The sequence below is a fragment of the Quercus robur genome, chromosome 6, assembly GCF_932294415.1.
Source record: "Quercus robur chromosome 6, dhQueRobu3.1, whole genome shotgun sequence".
NCBI classification, from domain to species: domain Eukaryota; kingdom Viridiplantae; phylum Streptophyta; class Magnoliopsida; order Fagales; family Fagaceae; genus Quercus; species Quercus robur.
In genome coordinates this window covers 41,872,070-41,894,085 of record NC_065539.1, presented here as the reverse complement: position 1 = coordinate 41,894,085, position 22,016 = coordinate 41,872,070, and the positions used below count along the sequence as shown (strand labels likewise).

The 22,016-nt window shown below is 34.7% G+C and overlaps 1 protein-coding gene across 2 annotated transcripts in view; it reads left to right on the top strand.

The window, feature by feature from the left end:
• Positions 1 to 22,016, top strand: part of LOC126688813 (pleiotropic drug resistance protein 3-like) — an 83,633-nt gene that overhangs the window by 45,579 nt on the left and 16,038 nt on the right. The window lies entirely within an intron of this gene.

Below are 22,016 nucleotides of genomic sequence, written 5' to 3'. Positions count from 1 at the left end.
GTAATATAGGCATCACTTAACCCAAAAGTGTAAGCCAATAATTTTGGGTCCAACTATGTTATGTATTAATCACTAATTCTTATGATTATTATTTAATGTGAGGCACTACTCATGAATATCCAATGGTAATTCAACAAATGGTAACTGTGAAAAAGACCTCTTTGCTAGAAAACAATTTGGGTGCAGTCGGATCTCCCTCCCAAATGAGTTGGCGAGACCAATATTGGGGGTTTATCTATTTACATTGTATGTACAATTTTAATTCAAAATTTTAAACCAACTTTGGACATACATGTTGTGTACATCAGTTTTTAGCCCCTTTATTTTTAGACTTAATTACCTTCATATAAGAATGATTAGGTTCCTAAGTAGTTTCATATTAAATTAAGATAAAGAAACATGATACAGAAAGACTCACTGTATTTGTCCAAATTATTTTGTAAATTATCTATGATGTCAATGTTTATCCTCCAAGATTATATAAGGAAGTATTGATGATTTCTAGATTTTTAGGCTACTAATTTCCATCAAATTTTGACTGTTTCAAAATCATTTTCCACAACTCTGTTTATTAATCTCAGAATAGCAACAAAGATCAGGCAAAGATCAAAGGAAGTCAAAACAGAATCAACAGCAAGTTAAATGCAATTAAAATCTCCTAATGGTGCGTTTAGATGATAGAATTTGGGTATGTAGATTTGGATTTGGGTGATTAAAATTTAAATGCTTTGTTTATATGTTTTAAAAAAGTCAAGGATCTGCTTCTCAAAAAAAAAAAAAAAATGTCAAGAATTTAGATTTGACAAATCCATCAAAAGATTTTAAACCTTTAAAGTCTGTTTGGGTGGAGGATTTTTGTTTTTGTTTTCAAAACAGTATGAAAACAATTTTCAGAAAATTGAAATTGAAACTAGTTTTCAGATGATAATTTTTATATTATACGTGTTTGACTCCTACTTAAAGAACAATTTTCAAAATATTATATAAATAAAAAAATATTTAGGAGATCATTTCTATTTTTGAGATTAAAAAAAAAAAACATTTACAAAAAGAAATGTGGGGCCCGATAATTTATGGGCCAGGCCCACTTGTTCATGGGGAGTCCAAAGGCCCAAGCCGAAGAAGGCTATGGCCCAAGCTCAAAAATATAAAGCACAAAATGGCCCGGAGATGCAGCCGAGGACAGTTCAGTCCTCGGCAGACCCAAGGTTTCATTGAGAAGAGGGGTAAAAAAGGTATAGGGACAAACTTGAAAGAAGGTCTAAAATATCTCGGGAAAGCTGCCCTTACTACCCTTCCCAGATAAGACTCTGCACCTAACAGAACCAGATTTTTCGGCTTTATCAACCGCCCCCAACGATTCTGGGATTAGACTGACGGGACAAATATCAGTCTTGGAAAGGTTGACCCTACACGTGGACGAAGGACAGCGAACGTAGGCTAGTATAAAAGAAAAGGTAGAGTAATCAGGAAAGGAGGGCCAAAAAGAGAGCCTCCCATCCCACCTCCAGGAGAAATACTCCAGGGGTGAAAATACCTTAATGATGTATGCACACCACAAAAAACCCACCGCCGGGTAACCGGGGGAAGACCTTAATGCTCCTCGGACCAATTCCGAGGAGTCCAATCCCTCAGGCTACGAAGTTGTAGGGCTTGGATGTCCAGGCTGAACCTCTTTTTTACATGAGTCCCCCTAAAAATCAGGACCAGACCATCGCCCAGTGATCAAAGGCAGGCCTTTTAAGCCCACTCTCTACAAATCATATTGTGAGGGATCTTTTTTGTACGAGCCCAACGTCATTCTTGGGCCGTTAAATAATCGTGTCCCTACAAGAAACATGTAGAATATGTGGAATACTTTTTTTTTTTTTTTTTTTTTGGGATAATGATAAGGTAAAGCTCTTGTACCTTTTTATTTTTATTTTTTATATAATGATAAGTTTCAAATTTAAAGTATGAGAATATTTTTTGTGATGAAGATAAACTCCTTAATTTAGATAGAAATGTTTGAACAAATATGTGCCCACTGTTTCTCTCTGTTTCTCTCAGCCATTGTCAAAATCTTATCATGAACAATGAAGATAACTTTTTTGAAAACTGTATTTAGAAAACATCAGTTATAACTAGCTAAATCACATTCATGACCAATTCAAAATCCTTTTATTTTACCACATACTCCAGATGATCTTTATTTAGAGTCTTAATTGTCCAACACGCATTGTTTCAACCTCCTCAACGCATAAGGAGCAACTTTATATATTTCTCTGTTGCTTAACTGCTGCAATTTACTGTATGCCCTTCATATATTATCCAAAGGCACCATAAATTTCTTCATTCTTTCCAATAACATTTTCTTCTTGAAAAAGATACCAATATAAGATATGGACACCAAGAAAGCCATTTCCATGTTCCTTATCGTCTCCTCCACGCTGGTTGTGATGGCATTAGCAGAGAGTTGCTACCAGGCATGCAATCCTCAGTGCTTGCAACAGAATCCTTTGGCAACTAAAACGGATTGTGAAATTGCCTGCTCAAATATTTGCGGCAGCGGAGTTAAAACTCCTGCCGGCCAAGATATTCGTTCAACCATTAAAAAAATAAATGCCTTAGGTAAAGGTAAATTACATTAAAAATAAATGCCTGTTTGTTTTGCTTAAATAAATGAATATGCCCTATCAAATAAATAAATGAATATGTACCACTTCCCAAACTATATTTTCATTTTCTAGTTTCTCTTGTGGTCATCAAGAGTACTCCTGAAATATGTATATATTGTAATGAATAAGATTTGATATTATATATATGAATATGGGTTTTATTTATTTTTCGTTCTAGTGATCTCATTATTTGGTGTGTTTGTGCTAATAAGATAACAAAATGGGTATCAACAAGTAATGCGTTAATAGATTAGTCATACGATATTTGTTGGATTGTTGTATTTTGGGAGAGACAATGTAGAGAAAGTCTATACTTGTTATGAAGCTTAACCAACCGAGAACTTGAATTTTCTTAAAAAGAGTGAGGGTCACGCCATAATCCAAAGTGTTGAGTAATTTCTCCCAAATAAATATTATCTAGAATTAATTAATTTTTTTTTTTAGTTTCTCTTGTATTTTTTTGTGAGGAGTGGGTTGGTGGTCGGTGGTGGCCAGATCGGCGATCATTGGTGGCTGCCAGATCTGCCAGTGCGTTGGAGATCGGAGCGATGGGTCTTGGGTGTTTGCGGATCGGTGATGACGGAGGGGTGGGTGCATGATCTGGGTGGTGGAGCTCGGACTAGCGTGAGGGAGAGGATGAGTTGCGTCTGGCGTGAGGGAGATGGTGGAGCTTGGCCACAACTAAGCTTGGCCACAACTGAGCTTGGAGAGTACCAATGAGGAGTCCGTGTGAGAAGCTTTGAGAGAGTGTGTGAGAGGTGTAATTCATTTGAAGGTAAAATAAAACCTAAAATGGTTTTACGGGTGAGAGGCCTTATTTTACAGTCAACGCGTAATTAGATTTCCGTTTGACCCAATTTTTTGTACCTACCAAACACACATGCTGGTGTAAAAGGATTTCCTGAAATCGTTTTCAGCCAAAACAAACGCAGCCTTAGTGTACTAGTGATCTCATTATTTTAGTACTCCAGAAAGTATGCTAATAATATGGATTTATTTTTTCCCAAACTACATTTATTTTTTTCGTTCTAGTGATCTCATTATTTGGTGTGTTTTGGCTAATAAGATAACTAAATGGATAACAACGTACAAGTAATGCATTAATAAATTAGTCGTATGAATTTTGTTGAGCTATTTTATCTTGGAAGAGACAAATTAGAGAAAGTCTACACCTATTATAAAGCTTAGCCAACCGAGAACTTGAATTTTTTAAAAAAGAGCGAGTATCGCACCACAATCCAAAGTGTTGTGTAATTTCTCGCAAATAAATATTATCCAAAATTATTTTTTATTTAGTTTCTCTTGTATTTTTCCATTTTTCTTGTGTTTGCACCTACATGTTGTAACTTGTAATTTGTAACAACAGGTTAATACATAGAATTTGGATGAGTTCTCCTTGTCCAATCTACTTTGCACTGTTTTATCCCCTACCATACGTATAATAAGATATTGAAGTACAGCTTTGCGTTAAAAAGGAGTGCTATTTTATATATACTAGTTTTGAACTTGTGACTTGTGTGGGAGACGTTTTTATCAAAGAAAGGTAGAAAGGTCAAGAGCAATGTAACTCTCCTATCTAAAAGAAAGAAAAAAGAAAAAAAGAAAAAGAAAAAGAAAAAAAAGAAAAGAAAAAGAGAGAGTGCCTTGTAGTTCAATACAATCGGTCAATTCTCTTCACATGGAAAACTTGGATTTACAAGTGAAAATAAATAAATAAAGAGATAGAAGGTCTTGAAAATCGAAGAGACTTATATAAGCAATATTACGATTCTGTCACAACTGGCTTTAATATTAGGCATTGTTATTTGAGGATATTGAGAAATGAAAATGAATATTAAACATTGTTTCAACAAGACTATTTTATTAAGCAATTGTTAAAAGTTTTTTTTTTTTTTTGATAAGTAATAAACTCCTTTGAAAATTGATATAAGGACAAAAGGATAAAACAAGGCACACAAGCAGTGTGTTAAGAGGCAACAACAAAAGAGAAACTAAACAACAGTGAAAGTACAAAAATCAAGCATGTCAGGCAGAGATATGAAAGTAACAACACCCGAAGCATTTGCCCATTCAAACAAAATCTGAAAGAACTTCAACTCTTTAATCGATCTTTCATCCCCTTCAAAAGTACATGTATTCCTGATAAACACAAAATCTAAAATCCATAATTTGCATTTTTGAGAGCATGCTATTATATCTCCATCCACGCATCAAAAAAAATTAAAAGTAATTTTTCAAGAATAATATTAAAAATAACTTAAAATATGATAATGATAGTGATGGATAACCTTCACGTCACAAAGTGGTTTAAGGACTATCCTCTAGTCATGTTAAACTACATTTAATTCATCATCTATAGCAATGCAAAAAAGAGAATGCAAACAAATAAACAAAAAGAATTATAAACCGTATAGAAAAGAATGCACCAATAGGACCTATTGATCTATGCCACATGAAATTATTTCATTATACCCAAAAAAAAAGTATTTATTGTCATATAGAAATAAATGTAATTATAAACTCTTTTATGTTGAATTTTCACATTAATCTTCTTCCTCTCACTCTCTAAAACATAATAAGGTGGGTTTCAGTTAATTCAATTGGTAAAATCTTTGATGGTTAAATAAGAGATCTAGGGTTTAATCCATGCCTACACCAAAAACCGATTAATATTTTAATCTAATGATATCTTTATCATCAAGAGTGGACGCCATAGGTTGAAACTTTCTAAAATAATAATAATAATAATAATGCAAGGATATTACCTATCAAAAAAATGCAAGGATATTATACTACAATGTGGGATCAGGTTTGACAGCATCCAAAAACCTTAAAGCATGTGACAAGTTAAGTGGTAAAACACAACTAAACAAGTCACGTGCTACTACTAAAGATAGGGCACAAAAAAAACAAGCAACCCGTGCAATCCCTACCTGGACCCGCAGAGAAAGACACCAGCAAAGGGAAAAAATGACAAACAACTTTCAACTTCATGGATTGTAGTGAAGACAACACACCTTGTGTAGTGGCGGGAGCTGAGGGTCAGCCCCGCCAGAAGCAATGAGTTGTTTAGTATGGAATTGTCGTAGAATTGGGAACCTACGTACAGGGAGAGAGCTTGTCGAAATCATACGGGCAAAAGATCCCGCTGTAGTGTTTTTAGCCGAGACACTTACAGACGATGCAAGGCTAGAGGTTATTCAGAGAAGTATTGGTTTTGATCATAGATGGGTTGTTCCTAGAGTGGGAAGGGGTGGTGGATTAGTTCTTTATTGGAAAGCTTCGATAAACTTAATGGTGGAAGATTCAGATAGATACTATATTGATACAGTGATCGATAAAAATACGGAGAATGAATGGAGATTAATGGGTTTTTATGAGGAACCCGATACAGCTAGGAGACATGGAGCTTGGGATAAGCTTAGGGCTTTAAACTCGCAGCCAAAGAAGCCGTGGCTTTGTTATGGGGATTTTAATGAAATTATCAAACAAGATGAGAAACTAGGGGGTTCGAGAAGGCCTTATAATCAAATGCAGCAATTTAGGGAGGTGATAGATGAATGTGGTTTTATGGACGTAGGATTTGAAGGTTCAAAATATACTTAGAGCAAGCACTTTGAAAACGGAATTTCGATTTGGGAGAGGCTTGATAGATGCTTGGTTACTAATAGCTGGTTCTTGAAGTTTAGGGGCTCAAAAGTGTACCATTTGAATTGTACATCATCAGATCATGTTCCAATCCTCATTTCACTCTCTGGTTTGATTCCATCTATTTGGAAAAAGCTTTTTCGATTCAAACAAATGTGGTTATCAAACCCGAGCTGTGAGGAGGTGGTCTATTCGACTTGGGATAGTAGGAGTGGTGTTGGGACTGAGGGTGATATTTTGTGTAAGGTGGAGAAGTGTGGGAAAGAGCTGGGTAAATGGGAAAAAAATGTTTTTGGTGATGCAGGAAACAATATCCGAGTAAGACAGATTAAGAAAGAGATAGAGGTGATGCAGGAACAGGAAGCAACAATGTGGGCCCAATAGTCGAGAGTTCTATGGGCAAATGAGGGTGACAAAAATACTAAATATTTCCATAGTTATGCCTCAAAGAGATTCAGGAAAAATTTAATGGAAGGAATTAAAGATGAGGAGGGGGTATGGAGAACTAGTCAAGAGGAGATGGGTGAAATTATGGTTAACTATTACAAAACTCTCTTTGCCTCAACGGAGGGTAATGTTTCCACAAGCATGTTAGAGTGTGTGCCCACAGTGATAGATGAGGAGATGAATGCAAGTCTATGCCGTGAGTTTGAAGCATGTGGAGTAGCCACTGCCTTGCAACAAATGGCACCCCTCAAAGCAGCTGGACCAGATGGTATGCCGCCGCTTTTTTATCAACATTTTTGGAGCACGGTAAATCATGATGTCACTTACTCCATATTGTTTTGGTTAAACTCAGGTACCATACCAACTCCCCTAAATCATACTTTTATTACACTTGTCCCAAAAATAAACTCTCCTCAATATGCTCACCAATTTCGCCCCATCAGCCTATGCAATGTGCTTTACAAAATATATTCCAAAGTCCTTGCAAATCGCCTTAAAAAATTACTCCCATCCATTATCACTGAACACCAATCTACCTTTACTAAGGAAAGATTAATTTCAGACAACATTTTGGTGGCTTTTGAGACCTTACATAGTATGCAGAAATATAAGGGGGGTTCCTATGGATATATGGCTTTAAAATTGGATATGAGTAAGACATATGACCGGGTGAAGTGGTATTATTTAGAGGGGATAATGAGGAAGATGGGTTTTAGGGAGAGGTGGATAAATCTTGTAATGGGTTGTGTGAAAACAATTTCATATTCTGTTTTGGTAAATGGAGAACCATGTGGGACGATTTTCCCTACAAGGGGGATTAGGCAGGGAGATCCACTTTCCCCTTTCTTATTCCTCCTTTGTACGAAAGGGTTGAATGGTTTAATTAAAAAAGCAGATTTACAAGGAGACATTCATGGTTACTCCCTTTGTAGGAGAGGCCCAAAACTTACGCATCTGCTTATTGCAGATGATAGTCTTATTTTTTGCAGGGCAACATTGGAGGAGTGTAATAAGGTGAGGAAGCATCGGGACAAAAAATAAATAGAAGTAAAACCTCCTTGTTCTTTAGCAACTCTATACCGCAAGATGTGAAGCATGAAATTAAGGTGACCCTTGGTGTTTCAGAAATTATGCAATATGAGAAGTATCTTGGGCTGCCCTTTCTTGTGGGCAAAAGGAAAAAAGAAAGTTTCAACTACATAAAGGAGAAGGTATGGCGGAAACTTCAAGGATGGGAAGCCAAATTACTTTCTCAAGCCGGAAAGGAAGTGCTCTTAAAGGCAGTTATACAAGCTATCCCAACTTACACTATGGGATGCTTCAAATTGTTGGTAGGTTTGTGCTATGAGATTGAGACCCTAATTAAGAAGTTTTGGTGGGGGCAAAGGGTTGACCGTAGGAAAATCCGTTGGGTTAAATGGGAGGAGATGACAAAATCAAAGACTATTGGAGGTATGGGTTTTAGAGATCTTGTTATGTTCAACGATGCTCTCCTAGCAAAGCAAGCATGGCGACTATTGCATAATACATCTTCACTCTTCTATAAAGTTTTTAAAGCACGTTTTTTTCCAAATTCTTCACTTATGGAGGCTACTGATTCAAGGATGGGATCTTACGCATGGAAGAGTATCCTTAGAGGGAGAGACATTATTCAAAGGGGAGCAATGTGGAGGATTGGAAGTGGAGAAAAAATTAACATTTGGTAGCAATGCTGGCTGCCAAGAAAACACCCTCCATGGCTGCTGAATTGTCCCCTAGAAAGTTTTGAGAATCACACTGTGGATTCACTTATTGATCCGGTCACAAGAACTGGAATGAGGAGTTGGTAGATGGTCTATTTGGGGTAGAGGATGCAGAGATGATTAAGAAAATACCCCTTAGTCGAAGTGTAGCGGAAGACACCCTTTATTGGCCTTATTCTACCTCTGGTCACTACACATGCAGGTCTGGTTATAGATTCCTTAAAGAGGAATCAGAGTTACTAGCTCATCCACAAGCCCCACCAATCTGTGATAAGAAGGTTTGGAAAGCAATATGGAAGATGCAAGTCCCACCGAAGATTAGAAATTTTATTTGGCGAGCTTGTCGCAATGTATTGCCGACCAAACAAGCTCTGATGAAGAGGAAAATAGTTGCTGACCCAATTTGTGAAATATGCAAATTGGATGTGGAAGATGCAGAGCATTCTTTGTGGTCATGTCCGAAGTTGGATGTGGTGTGGGCTGATTAGGTACCATGGAGCTTCAAGCATGAAGTTGGGTTCTCAATTCCTATTTCAAAATGCAATATACAAGATCATGTAGCCCCCCACCCCCCTCCCCCTCCCCCTCCCCCTCCCCCTCCCTCCCCCAAAAAAGTTACTTCCTCTCTAATAGAAGATTTTTTATTTTTATTTTTTAGTAAATTAAACCAACTCTAGCTTCGACTAAACTTAGCTAGCATAGAGGGGTTGGATAAGTCCAAATATCTACTGTGAGTGATGACCCATTGTGTAATGTTGCAGGTTGGACCTTTATTAGCTTCAAAGTTTTTGTGAGATATTTTTTACAAAAAATTTAAATATGGGCTGGGTCAACTCTTTCTTTAGTACAGATCCTGTCTCTTTAGAAAGAGTGATGGGTTCTATTGCAGCCCACAGGGATCCATAAGGAGACTTGAGATCATGAGAGTGAAGGATGGTGGAGTTAATAGGCAGCGCTTCAATGTTGCGATGGTTATTGTGGTAGATCACTTTCCCCAGAAATGCAGCCACCAAATGAAAGTGCATACTTACATGGCTAATTTGTGTGTGCGCTTTGTGAGTAATTCTTAAGTATTCTTAGAGAACAATAAATAGCGTTTCCTCCTCTCATATTCCCACTTATTAAATTCATCATGATGTTTACCATAAATATGAGAGAAGAGAACACTATTTCACTATACTCCGGGAGTACATAAGTATGAGACTTTGGTTGGCTGCTTATCTGGACTCCAAAATTTAAAGTTTAGGACTTCACTATTTGGTTATGTGTTGTCTAACTCCATCTAAAAGATTGTTTAGTTGTTATTTTTTGGTCCTCAATCAAGATGGCTTTGCAATTAAGCATCATTATCAACTATTAATGCACGGTCATCAACCCATTATTAGTAGGCCCATGGGCTAAAGGGCTGATACCAATTTCATGGTGGGCCCAATCCATAATGCTAGGGAGATTGGGCCTCGGATTGGTTAGTTCTCAAGGTGTAATCTTGTCCGAGGTCCGATTCGAGGAGTACCTCAGTAATGCCTTGGGGGATATCGCTGCCGAGCAACATTCGACATCTATTATAAGTCCCAAAGCCTGAAATCCCCATTTCCAAAGTGGGGCCCAAGTCTGTTAGGAATAACCTGAAGGGCCCCACTTGCATGAAAAATACTAAACCTAATCATTCCTAATCCACTAAGGATATAAATAGGGAAAGAAGGAGAAGAAGTAGGGGTTGGACACTGAGAGTAAAGAACTAGAACATTATGAGCCGAGAGAGTGAGAGAAACTGAGAACAAACAGTCTTAGGTGGAATGTAGGTAACCAAATCAAAAACACTAACTTTGGTTCTAAGGAACTTCCCATTGTAGGATATCCATATACCTACCATAACAAATAAATTGTGAGCCCAATATAGGAGTTAGCCCATTAACCAAAAATTTTGGCTTGTACAATTAATTTTCTATGTTACAATAAATTCTTAAATAAAAGAATTAAACATCAATTTAATGAACAAATAATGAAGTTAATTTTAGTTTAGCTCTCGAACTACACATGTCACACTCATCATGGTGAAGTTCTATTTTTTGTCCATAATTTTTCATGATTTATGAATCCTAATGCATAAAATTATTTATTAAAAAAAAGTTTAGCTCTCAATACTCAAGAGGTACATGAACTTTTTTTTTTCCCTTTTAAATTGATGATATTTTTTTTCATAAACAATTTTATGCATTAGAATTCATAAATCATGAAAAATTAAAATTCTTTGAATTTACTTTGGATTCAAACTAAGAAGCAAGTAGTTAAGCCTAGCTCTTATATATAAATAATATATTTGTACTAAGATGAATTAATTCAATTGATTCTCTATTTTTTTTAATCTAAATGTCTCTTGCTTCTTAGTTTCCTTTTCTCTTCGCTTCCCAAACTCTCTTATTTCTCTTTTCAGTTTCTTGTTCGTTGCTTTTGACTCAGTCATTCATCAACCTTGAAAACGCACACTGGTTAATAGACAAGACTATAACTTCCCAAGTCTTGTGGAAGTTCCGAGCAAAGACCAAAAGACTTGGCGAAACACACGGTGGTTGAATGAAAGATATCTGCCATTAATTTGTATGAGAGAAAACAAATTACGACTATTCTTACTAAAAGATTCAATAAACCTTGAAAACGTGTAGTTTAGATTAGTAGACTTATTGTTAACATTTCACAAGTCTTTGGTCATTGTTTGGAACTCCCAAAGACTTTGGAAAGCTGAAGTCTTGGAAGTTTGGACTGTATAATAATTGCTTGATGCCAGTAAATTGTTCTCTGCCATCACCTCCCTTACACAATGAATTGGCCATTTTTTCCTCTCATGTACTGTACATAGTCACTACTGTTGCTATTGCTAGCTCTTTGTTTTGCCATTTACTCCTAGTCATGTTGTTGTTCTGTGGAAGTATCCCATTTAAAAAAATTTGTGTAAAACATTGTGTATATATATATTATCATTTTTTTTTTCATAATAAAAAAAGTTTAATGTGACTATACTCAAGCATCCAAAGTGGTTTTATTTATTTATTTTAAAAATGAAAACAATTACTTAGCCATTTATTCCTTATCGTTTATGGTACAACTATTTTGTTTAAACGGAATTGGTTTTTCTTAGGAAATGCTTTGAAAAACTTTTTATTAAGAAAAAAACATAATAGTAGTATGAAATTTTTTTAAAATAATTAATTAATAAATACCCTTTTTTAGGAAATGCTTTTAAAAACTTTTTATTAAAAAAAAAATCACAATAGTAGTAAGAAAATTTTCTAAAATAATTAATTAATAAATAGACCGTTATTTGAGAATTTTGTTTCAAAAAAATTCTTGGCCCCCCAAAAATTAAAAATCAACCCTGAAAATTGAAATTTGTCCTTAAAAACTCAAACATTGAAGTGGCCACTTAAATTATATTTGGTTATACACTATAACTATGTATTTGGTTTGAGAAATTGGCTTGTTGCTTATTTAGACTACAAAATTAAAGTTTGGGATTTCAATATTTGGGTATGTGTTGTCTAACTCCAGCTAAAAGATTGTTTCGTTGTTTTTTTTTTTTTTTTTTTTATCTGGTCCTCAACAAGATGACTTTGCAATTGAGCATCATTACCAACTATTAATTTTCAATGTTACAATAAATTCTTTAGTAAAAAATAAATTAAATATCAATTTATTGAAAATTAAATAAATTCTCGATCCTCATGATCTACATGAACTTTTTTTTTTCCTTTTAAAATGATGATATTTTTTTTAATAAACAATTTTATGCATTAGAATTCACAAATAATGAAAAATTATGGACGAAAAATAGAACTTCACCATGATGAGTGTGATGTGCAGTTCATATATAAAACCAGAAAAAGGGGTTTATGAGGAAACACTTGATCCAGGCTTGCTTCTTGATCAAGTGTTTCCTCATAATCCAAAGTAAATTAAAAAAATTTTAATTTACTTTGGATTCAAACTAAAAAGCAAGTAGTTAAGCCTAGCTCTTATATATAAATAATATATTTGTACTGAGATGAATTAATTCAATTGATTCCCTATTTTTTTTAATCTAAATTTCTCTTGCTTCTTAGTTTCCTTTTCTCTTCGCTTCCCAAACTCTCTTATTTCTCTTTTCAGTTTCTTGTTCGTTCCTTTCGACTCAATCATTCATCAACCTTGAAAATGCACACTGGTTAATAGACAAGACTATAACTTCCCAAGTCTTGTGGAAGCTCCGAGCAAAGACCAAAAGACTTGGCAAAACACACGGTGGTTGAATGAAAGATATCTGCCATCAATTTGTATGAGAGAAACAAAATACAACTATTCTTACTAAAAGATTCAATGAACCTTGAAAACGTGTGGTTTAGATTAGTAGACTTACAGTTAGCGTTTCACAAGTCTTTGGTTATTGTTTGGAACTCCCAAAGACTTTGAAAAGTTGAAGTCTTAGAAGTTTGGACTATATAATAATTGCTTGATTCCAGTAAATTGTTCTCTGCTATCACCTCCCTTGCACAATGAAATGGGCATTTTTTCCTCTCATGTACTATACAAGTCATTTCTAGTCACTATTGTTGCTATTGCTAGCTCTCTGTTTTGGCATTTACTCCTAGTCATGTTGTTGTGTGGAAGTATCCCATTTTAAAAAAAAAAAATTGTGTAAATAATTGTGTGTGTGTATATATATATATATATATATTATCATTGTTTTTTCATATTAAAAAAAGTTTAATGTGACTCTAGTCAAGCATCCGAAGTGGTTTTATTTATTTATTTTAAAGATGAAAACAATTACTAAGCCATTTATTCCTTGTCGTTTATGGTACAAGTATTTTGTTTAAATAGAATTGGTTTTTTTTAGGAAATGTTTTTAAAAACTTTTTATTAAAAAAAAATAATAATAGTAGTATGAAATTTTTTAAAAATAATTAATTAATAAATACCTTTTTTTAGGAAATGCTTTTAAAAACTTTTTATTAAAAAAAAAAACATAATAGTAGTATGAAATTTTTAAAAAATAATTATTTAATAAATACCCTTTTTTTAGAAAATGCTTTTAAAAACTTTTTATTAAAAAAAAAGAAGCACAATAGTAGTAAGAAAATTTTCTAAAATAATTAATTAATAAATAGACCGTTATTAAAAAATAGGTTTTGCTATAAAGTTGAAAATGATATTCTATTAGAATCGTAGGCTTGATTACCTTCCCACGTAGATCTATCCTTATAGAAAAACAGAGGTTCACCATCTATGGACTTTTTTCATCTATTTTACACTAAAAACCTACTTTTTCTATTTTACCCTACCATTTTTTCAAAGTACCCACATTAGTTCATCTATTTTACAATTCCCTCTATTTAAATACTAATATTTTTATTTTTTAGTTATTATTTTTCTTTTGTACTTATCCCTTTTTCCAAAGTACTACTTTTTCTTTTGTACTTATCCCTTTTTCTTTGTTCTTATCTCATTTCTCACTCAGACCAAACTTTGTCCTTCTGGCTTCTTCTACTTCTTTCTTCTTCCTTTCACGGTAAACTCCTCCTTCTTCCTTTCCTCATAGTCAAATCACCTCCCTCCACAAGCATCTTCTTCTTTCTTTTCCTCTCATGGTCAAATAATTTATCCACCATAAGCACCAATCTCCACCACAAGAATAAAAAACCCACCAGCAACACAAGAATCAAAACCCACAAGCACGGACTCTGTCAACCCACAAGCACTGATCTCCGCCGCCAGCACTGATCTGTCTCTCTGTTGGTTTGTTTGCGTGGGTGTGTTTGTCTATCTTTGTGTTGATTTGTCTGTGTGTTTGTGTTTGTGTGTGGGTGTGTTTGTGTTTGTGTGTATCTGAGGAAAAAGACGATGAGGAGAAGGGAGAGAAAAAAAAGCGCAAAACATGAAATTAATCAAATAATGGTATACAAAAGCTACAGTAATGGTGTATATATGCACGGTTACTGTAGCAAATGTATAAATATACACCATTTTAGAAAGACTGATGTGGAAGATTTTTGGAGTAAAATTTGTGTGCTACTTCAATTAGTCTAGCACTAAGGAAAATAGTTGTTCTTCTTTGTCATCACATGATCACCTCCAATTCACGAAGTGAAAACAGCTGTTCTTCTTTTTTGTCTCTTTCACAAAAACTTGGCCATTATTTCCTGTCATGTACGGTACAAGTCTTGTCTAGTGTGAATTGATAGCTCTCTGTTTTCTCCATTTTCTTGGCCCCATTCATTACTTGAATGCAAACCACAATTTTTTTTTTTTTTTTTTTTTTTTTTTGTTTACGTCGACAGGAGTGGAATTTTGGGACACACACGCCTATAGACTTCCAAATTCATAATTGTTTCTTGTGTAATTTAACTTACCAACTAAAAACGAAAAAAAGAAAAACTGAAAATCTTCAAAGTGAGATTGCCCTGTTATTTCGCAAGGAAAAACTTAAAAATAAATCCAAAGAAAACTTATTTCATAATTTAAAAAAATGGTGAAAAATGTTGTATCTTCAAGGGGATGTTTAGTACTGCTGTTTAAACAACTGTTTTCACTTTCAGTGTTTAAACACTTAAACACGTTTTTCTACTGCACTTTTTAACCCACGCGTATTTCTACAATACTTAAACAATAATACTAAAAATCTCTAACCAAACGGGCCATTATTGATTTAAGCCCGTTAATGCATTCTTTTTTTGATGAACCCCGTTAATGCATTCAATCTCACTTCTATTCCTCTTTTTAATTAATTACTAGTCGCATACCCGTGCATTGTGCGTGATAGTTTTTTTAGGATGATCTCATTAAATATGTTTTTAATACTATAATTTTAGTTATTAACCATTGGTTTTTCATTAGTTTTTAAGTTAATAAATACCTTAAATATACTTTTTTTACCTTTATACACACACACACACACACACATATATATATATAGTAAATCTTTACACATATCTTTAAGAAAACTCTATATATTCCACTTTTTTGGATGCATAAAATTATAGACTACTACTCTATAATGATAGTGGCTAATTAAATTTTTTTTTTTTAGTGATCTCATTTGTAACGCTTTTTACCATTATCATATATTTACTAACTGATGATTTGCATAACAAAGACGATAAATGAGATGTAGCATTGTTCATTAGATTTTCGAAAGTAATAGTGTATGAAATATATATATATATATATATATATATATATAAGGTTAAATGAAATGTCAAAAAATGGATTTTTAAATTTTCTAACTTTATTTCTTATGTAATTTCTACTACTATCAGAGAACATCTCTTTTTTAGTTATGATTAATATGGTTTCCATAGTTAGAGTTTGATGAGTTTTAAATTTAAATTTAGTACTATGATTGTATTTAATTGTTGATTGTTGATTTAATTTTTTAAGTGAATTTAACGGTTTATGTTACTACACTGTAAAGTTTTTAATGTTCTCCACACGGTAATCTCTATTTTATTTTTTACTTCTCCTTACAACCTATTTGTTTTCCAATCAACGATTACTAATTGACGTTTGGTTTTTTTTTTCTTTATCTACTCTTTATTACTTTGTATTGGTTTTTTTCTATACCATCTCTCTCTCTCTCTCTCTCTCCATTGGCAACCTATCGTTTTCCAAAATTTGATGATGATTCTATGATATTAAATATGCATTATTAGTTTTTTTTTTTTTTTGTTAATTTAGTGTTTCTAACTTGATTTGTTTTGTATTTTATTCTTCCTTTGATGCATTGGGTTTGAGAATGGGTGTTTCCCTAGCATTACTCCACTTAATGTGGACAATTTTTTTTATTTAATTTAGCCAAAATATTATATTTTAACTTTTTTAAAATAAAAAAGGAGTGGAAATATAAATAATTTAATGATATATATGGGGGATGTGATTGAATTTAAATGTTAAATAAATGATATGAGAAAAAAATAAAAATAAAATACATAACGATAAACACTAACTTATCCAAATAATTCTATGTAATATAATAATAGTACATTCTGTAAGGACTCAGTTTATAACGACCCAAAGTGATACTGGGTTTGCATGTAAAAAGGCCCAAACAATATCATTTGTAGAGCGTGGGTTTGAAAGACTAAGCCTTGATCACCGGACAGTGGTTAGTCGTGGTGTTTATACAGAATTAAACCATGTTTGCTCGAGGAGTCTTTCTCCTTGAGGCGGTCTGGGAGGCTCTGGTTCTTGGCCTTTTTTCCCAGCCTCCTTTTTTTGGCGCATCAACCTTCACATTATATAGCCCTTCTGGGTTGATCTTAGCCCTCCATTTGTTGATCAGGCAGGTGCCTACTTCAGTACCTGTCCCATCAACTGCCTCCCCTTGCTTTTTGTTAGTTGCGATGATCGAAGTCACCCTGTTCAAGCGTCTTTTCTCATTAATATGGTTAGGACGTTGGCGGGTGCATTTAATGTGGAGGGGACGTATTTACCTTGAACCAGTTTTGCACCGTACCCCCATATGGGTCCCATTCTACTCGCCTCTTCTTCAGGGGGCTTTTTGGGGGCAGCCTTCAATGAGATGTTGCTTTTCCCTTTGAAGTCTTGGAGTGCCGAGGATAGGGTCATCCTCGACTGTGCCCCTGGCATTTCGGCCTTTCCCTATTCATCCTCGGCAAATACCCTTCTCGACACGAGCCCTGGGCCCTAGTAGAGCGTGGGCCAGATCATAAGTTCCCTGGCCCCACATATTCTTATATACTGTTTTTTTTTTTTTTGAGAAAGTCTTATATACTGTTTTTAATTATTTATAATGCAATATGATAATATTTAACAATCAAAGTCATAAAAAAATTATTAAAAAAAAAAAAAAAACTTAAAACACAAAACTAAATCCCATCAACCAAAATAGAGTTCTAAAGAATACAAAACTTTATCAAGCTAAAATAGATATGCAAGAAAAATAAAAATAAAAATTAGGAAATAACCACATTTTTGTGAGAGAAAATTATGTAAAAAATGGAAGAGTGAATGAAAATTTTATACTAAGAGGATAATAATAAAACGAAACAAAATAAAGGAAGATAAAAGGAAAGAGGAAGAGTGATATCAAGGTAGAATGTTTGGGGAGATGAGAAGGTAAAGAGAAGGAGAAAGGTTGGAGAAAGTGTAAATGTTAAAAAAAATGAGTACAATTTAATGAGCACAATTTTCTTTTATTTGAATTTAAGTAAAATATGACATTTTTTATTTTTTAAAACAAAAAGAGAGAGAAAATATAAATAATTTAATAATAAGGAAGATGTGGTTGAATTCCAATATTGAGTAAAATAGAAGAGAAGAAAAAAATAAGAAAAATTAAAAGATATAACCATAAACACTAAATTATCCAAATTATGCTATATAATGGAATACTATTTTATTTTTATCTACTATCTTTAATTTTTTATTATGTAATTAGATAAAATTTAATAATCAAAGAGCAAAATAATAATAATAATAATAACTTAAAACACAAAACTAAATCGTATCAACCTAAATTAAAGTTCTTAAAAACACAAAAATTTATTAATCTAAAGCGGAGATGCAAAGATTATTGAGGTTGATAAACTATTGGAACGTTAATTTATTAAAGTTCCAATAATTTATTGAGGTTGATAATAAATTAAAGTTCCAATAATTTATTATCAACCTAAATTAAAGCGGAGATGCAAAAATTAAAGAAATATATATTATCAACCTAAATTAAAGTTCCAATAATTTATTTATATACTTTTTTTGTAAAAAAAAAAAAGGAATAAATAATAAATAATAATTATGTGGCGAATGACGTGGCGATGTGGTGGCGCAATAGGAGCTCAGCAGCAACAAATGCCATGCTTCAGTTTTTAGTAATATATAGATATAGATGTGTTAAATTTATGGAGACTTTGAGGTTGCTTTCAAACAATTGAAAAATAAATAAATAAATCTGGAGACCAATCTCCATCAATAGGTAGCTGAGTATGCCATAAAGCAGACAAGAAAGATTGAAAATTCTCCAAAAAGTTAGTTGTCCCTTTTTGTAACTATACAATCCCAACATTTAGGCCAAATTTGCAAAATGTGACAATTTTAGCAAATTTTTTGAAGTAATGCTTTTTGACAAAGTTATTTAGTTGTACAGCATATTTTTGTAACTTGAGTTTGACAAACTCGAATTCCAACTCAAACTCGAGTTCCATGTAGCTCGCATGGCACACCAAGTAGTGGAGACCATACTTCTTGAAACTTGAGTTTGACAAATTCAAATTCCAAAATTGTGCTACATGACTAAATAATTTTGTCAAGTGTGTTTTTCCAAAAATTTTGCTAAAATCATGCTATTTGGAAAATTTGGCCCAACATCTAATAGTTTACATTATATTCCCAAGCAACTTGGGATCAATAAATATTTGGGAAATTGCTAGTCTATATCTATATCTATATATATATATATATATATATATATATATATATATCTAAAAGCTAAAACGTAGCATTTATTGTTGTTACAACGTAACATTTATTGTTGCTACATTGCTGTTGAGCCACATTTGCAGCCACATCATCTACCTATTTCCAACCATTTCTCTCCACTATTTCAAACCATAAGGTCTCTTTTACCTTTTCATCTCTCCACTACTCTCAACTTTAATGTCACTCTTCATTTATCCCTTCCTTTTCCTTTTATTTTGGCTCTTCTTATCCTCATTCTATTACTATAAATATGTGATTCTTTCTCTCATTCTATACATATTTTGCCACATGAAAAAAGGTTATTACTTCTCTCTCTCTCTCTCTCTCTCTCTCATGTTTTATTTTTATGTGAATTTTTATTTTTTGTATCTCTACTTTAGATTGATGAATTTATGTGTTCTTTAGAATTCTACTTTGGGTTGATACAATTTGGTTTTGTGTTTTGAGTTTTTAAGTTATTATCTTTTTTCTTTTCTATGATTGTTCAATGTTATCCGATTGCATATAAAGATAATTTACAATAATATAATGTTATTCTATTATATAGCATGACTTGGATAATTTGGTATTTGACTCATAACTATATTTTTTGTGATGCTTCTTCTCATTTTATTTTCTATTTATCTCCCAAAATAGGTAATTATTCTCTCTCTCTCTATATATATATATATATATAATTTATTCTTTCTTGCAACTTTACTTTAGGTTGATGAATCATTGTATTTTTTTTTTTTATAATACTTGTGGGGCCAGAGAACCCGTGGCCCAGGCCCACTCTACATTAGGGCCCACGGCCCAAGCTGAGGAGAGCCATTGCCGAGGACGACCTCTTGCTCGGCACCTCACGAAATGCCTGAAGAAAGGGACAAACTGAGTTTAGGGGCAGGGTAAGGGAAAAAGCTGCCAACATCATAATACAAAACCCTGTATCTGACAAGTCCATACTCTAAACCATACCCTTTAACTTTCCCAACGACCCCAAACCATACTGGGTATGGGTTGACAGGACAGGTCTGCACCCCAGAAAAGTGAAACTTATACGTGGACTCTAAAGAGGGAAACAAACACTAGTATAAAAGGAAGAACCCCCCAGAAGAAAAGATGACTCCCTCCCCCGGTAAAAGGGAGAAAGGGAAGGATATAAGGCTCCTTGGACGGCGTCCGAGGACTTAAGTCCTATAACCCGTACTAATGGAGGGCTTAGCTAGTCAAGCCAGGCCCGCCCATATAAGAACTTCCATAAACGCCACGATTAAACCGTCCACCTGTGCCCAAGGTCATGCCTTTCAAGCCCACTCTCTACAAATCATATTGTTGGGGCCTTTTGCATACGAGCCCAACGTCATTCCTGGGCCGTTAAATAAATCGTGTCCCTACAATTGGCGCCGTCTGTGGGGAAGGCTTGCGCGTTGGCTCAGGCAGCGGCGGAGTTGAGCCTTTGTCAAGCAAGGGTCTGTGAGGGTGCCTTCATTTCCAGCGACATGTTGTTGTTATTCCAACATAAGTTCCCACTAGGAGCTATGCCTGGCAGTGCCAAGGGCACGGACAATTCTAGGGGCTTCCAGCATCAAGCTAACCCCTCTCCACCTGGGTCAAGGGGCTAACCTTTGGAAATTAAATCAATAAATAAGTAGATGAAAAACTACAAGTTTTGGACAGAACCAAGGCCGAGACAATACGGGGTTTGGACACAACCTGGACGTTAGATGGCCTCTAGAATCTACCCCGAGAAAGAATTCCCCATTTGATAGTTAGGCTAATCCCAGGAATACATGGATTCCCCAGCCTACCCTCGGATTCTCAGTACCAAGGGAATTGGTGCAACTGCAATATAGGGTCATACGTTGTCAAAACGCAGTTAAAGTCCCTCGCTGCTCGGCTACCCTCTCGGATGAAATATTTAGTATTTATCGTTCTCGGACGGTCACCGCGCATGCATTACGGGGCATTAAGCCGTTATCTCAATTGGTAAGGTTCTGTTTCAAGGTTTCCTGTTTTAAGCATCACTAAAGGAAGGCACATACATAGCACACCCTTTTACAAAGTAGTTGCTGCCGAAAGGAAAAGTATTTGCAAAGAAATAAATTCATCTTTGATTAAGACAAAGAAATAGTACAACGTACAATGAAAAGCTGGAATAAGCTTATACTGAAGCTAACTACATAAGCGAAAAGAAAGATACAAGAGAATAAAGAGAAAGCCAAGGAAGAAGCACAGAGGAGAGGTTGGCTGCTGTCCCAAGACGTTGTTCAAGGAAAACCATTCCTCAGCACTTTTACATGCCTATAACTCAGGCAGCCAAAGAGCCCAACTCGGGGCCTGCACCGTTGAAGAAAAGGCGTAGAGAGCCCGACTTCGGGCTAGCACAGCTGAAAAAAAGGTGTAGGGAACCCAACTTGAGGCCAGCATCGTTGAAGAAAAGGTGCAGGCAGTCGGAAGTTGATGGGCCTCCACGTAACCACGTCTGCGATATAGCAGACGGCGCTGATGGCGGAAAACTCTACTTCTGATGCACCAAGAATCTGGTGCGACCAGTACCTGCTTCGGATTTTGACTAAAAGAAGGAGAAATACCATTTCCCCCTTTGTCAAGACGGAAGATTTTCTTGAATCTGTGCCTCCCTTGCCCAGACCACGCTACCTTGAGTCTCGGAAGGACCCGGCGCCTCTGTGGCGGGTGGAGTTCCTTTACCCCTATCCGTGTCTCAAACATATTGCACAAAGGACGGATAGCACTGAACACGAAACTGTGATTATGGCTGAAGGATTGTGATTTAGAAGAGAATCAGAAGGTTTGTTTGTAAGGAAAACAACCCCCTATCCTACTTATATAAAAGATAAGGGGGTGGCATTCAATTCGTGTAACTTTCCAAGGGATGCTACAGACAAAGCAAAGTTGGCTCAATTTCCAACGCCATTCACGACCATAGGATCTGAAGATCCTCGTGAAGACGCGCCTCGAGTATTGAAGCGCCAAAAGACTTCACGTGATTGGGCAAAGGAACGCCTCTCAATTTGGTACGTCCTCCATGTAAATGGAAAAACACAAATATTAT